This window comes from Aptenodytes forsteri, unplaced genomic scaffold, assembly GCF_000699145.1.
Source record: "Aptenodytes forsteri isolate BGI_AS27 unplaced genomic scaffold, ASM69914v1 Scaffold15, whole genome shotgun sequence".
Lineage (NCBI taxonomy): Eukaryota > Metazoa > Chordata > Aves > Sphenisciformes > Spheniscidae > Aptenodytes > Aptenodytes forsteri.
Window position 1 is genome coordinate 10,746,438 of NW_008795129.1, and position 3,010 is coordinate 10,749,447.

A 3,010-nucleotide genomic window follows, 5' to 3' on the forward strand; every position below is an offset into this window, starting at 1 on the left:
GGTGCGCGGCGAGGGCCGGCTGTGCACTGCTTGCGTGCGGCTGTGCGGGGGGCTGCGCCTCCCCGTGCGCGGTGCGGTCGAGGTTTGCTGAAAGGCTGTTACCAGCAGTCTCTAGAGCTGGGATTTGCAGTCAGCCTCCCTCCGTTATCTGCCGAGGCCCAACTCTTTAGCTTTTCAGTTCAAATTCATCTCCCTTCTTCCCGTGGGAGTGATTTTTTTTTTTTTAAATGGGGGGCGGATAGTTTTTAGTTTGCAGTCTTGCCAGGGAACAAACGTACCACGCTGTAACTAACATTTATTCTCGTGTCTAGACCTGATGGAGAATGTGATACGCAAACGGGGTTTATCAGTTTCAGAAGTATGTGCTGAAGAAAGCACTTAGGGACTGTTGAAACTTTTGAGTCTTCCCTGGACCAACATCCAGGACAGCCTTGAAACAGAGGCTGGGGAACTGGGAAGGAGTCAGTTGCTTACAACTATAACAGGCTCACTAATGGCAAAGCAGGAAGGTAGGCAGAAAATGTCATGGAGGAAAAGGAAGTGCTCCAAAAATTCTGATTATTCACTCATTATTGCACCCATGAAAATGGGCCACATTCTGTGTCGGCATGTCAGCAGGCAGATAGGCATGAAAAGCTGCCAGGGAGATCTGTGCTCCTTGCTGTGTTAAGAGAGACTCTTCCCCTCTCTGGGAGAGGCAGCTAAATTTTTTCCAAATTTGATTAATTCCCTGGGATTTCACAGGGGCCGTGTGCTGCTTCACAAGCTCTTGCTGATTTTCCTCTTCTAACTCCCCCTGGCTCCAGTGGGGAAATACTGTCTGGTGCTCTACCTGGGCATGGTTGACGGAGGAGCCAACTGGTAACCTCCTTTTCCAGACGTTACCCCAACTTGTACCACCTGAGGAACGGATCTCACAAAGTGTCCTAAACATTACCTGGAGTGACTAGGGACAAGCTCAGTCTGCTCCTGCCTTTCTGTCTGCAGGTGGTGGGGACAAGCACATGGCTGCTCCTTCCTTATTAGGACCCTGTGGAAACTACTGCCTGAGACCATCCCAAATTTTTGAAACTGCAGGCTGTTATCAGCCCTGAATTTCTCACAGATTTCTTGATGCTGAGAATATTGTAAAGACAATGTCGTTTTGTGCATCCCTGCCATAGCATTTTGGATCACTGTTTGGAGGCTACATACCTGTGGCAGTAGTTACCTTTATTAACTTGCAGATTACATTCCCGAAAGATTTTCTAGTGATGAGTTTCTCAGTATAGGAACCGAAGGCTGTGAATGACAGGCTTGCTTTTTTAGTTAAGTAAGTACTTGGAAAATATTCTTGTCCATAGTACCCTTGTCACCAGAAATCCTTGGACAGCAGTTTGGAAACCACTGGTCTAGGCTAGTACAATTTAAAAAAAAACCCATGGCACTGCAGGAGGAGGAACCACAAGGTGGCAATCTCTCTCCGTACTTCTACTGGCAAAATAAACCCCTGGCAAAAAAATCTCGGACAGTAACTGTGTAAAGCTGCAGAGACGGTTGGTCATGTCTTGTATCTTCCAGAGTCGTGGCAACATTCGTTTTGATGCTGGGTTTTCTCTCCTGAACGCTTTTCCCTTCAGGATGAAACTTTCAGGCTCGAAGTGGTGGCACTGGAGGCTGCTCTTGGCTCGCTTTTCCATCCTTTGCCCCAAAATGGGCACCAGATGTTGCTTGTTAGATTGCTAACTACCAGCACTGCTTGCGTGCATGCTGGCAGAGCTAGTGTGTGCTTGGAGAGAAAGTTTCCTCCTTCACTGGAGGCACTATCTGGTTCAGAGTATTGCTAACCTCACGTTATATTAATGTACAATACAACAGTTGCGTCGGGATCCTGCTTCATGCACTGAGATGCCTCAGCGGGAGTAAAATAACCTGGATGTTAGGACTAGGCAGTGACCTGTAGGTTGAGTGTGGCATATGGTCTCGAGGGGACTGCAAAGCTGAGTGACAATAGCTCCACTCCCAAAAAGATGTGGCCAGAGGGTATAAAGACGCAGAAGAGAAATAATGCTCAGTTTGGAGTGGAGCTGCCCTGGTCCTGCAGTATCAAACACCATCTGTTGCGATGAGCTCCATCTCGATCAGGACATAGTTGTGTTCTTGCCAGATGTTAGCTTACATGTGCTACATGTAAAAGTAAACTGGTGCGAAAGCTGTGGTCTGATGTGCTTTCAGTAGGATTTGCCCTGCATAAGTCACGACGTGCTAGCCAGCCTCTCGCTGAGAGGACGCACTCCAGAAGTTGCAGGTGTGTGGCTGGAGTGTGTTCAATGATTCAAGATAGGAAATATCTTCCAAAGCTCCAAATAAGACAAAACAAACTGAGCTTTAGCACATGCTCAATTGATTGAGTCCTTGGCAAAGTATGACATGAATTTGCAAGGCTCTCACTGAGACCTGTCCCAGCTGTATCCTGCCTGGTGAGTCCTTCAGCAAGCACGGCACGGCTGTCCTTGTTTTCTTCTTATACCTTGTCTCCTTCTTTTACCTGTTCTCCCCTTAGGACATTGCTCTCCAGTTAGGAATAATAACCTGCTTCCCGCTCACCAGGACTGCTCAGGTTCTGCTTTACACCGTGTCTGCCACCACTGAGCTCCCTCTGCGGCTTCTGTGTTGCAGCCTGCAACGTCCACGTCCCCTGCCAGTGGTGATATCTCTGATCGTGGCTGTCCTCTTCCAGCTCTGACTGTGCAGGTCCAGGCAGGACCTGGAGGAGGCGGGAAGCGTGGACATGAGGAGTTTTGTAAAGTCCCTTCACATCACCTTGACTTTAAGGTCTGAAGCCAGATTCCCAGAGGCTGCAGGTTGCAATTCGCTTTCTTCCTGGTTGATGGGAGGCCAGGGGGTCTGCTGTCTGCTGGTCCTCTAGAAAAGGGCCAGGAGCCACCGGGGACTGCTGGTGTGGATAGAAATGTTAGCGGTCCAAGTCGTGATGGGAAACAGAAGGAGTAAAGAAAATCTGGAGTTCCGC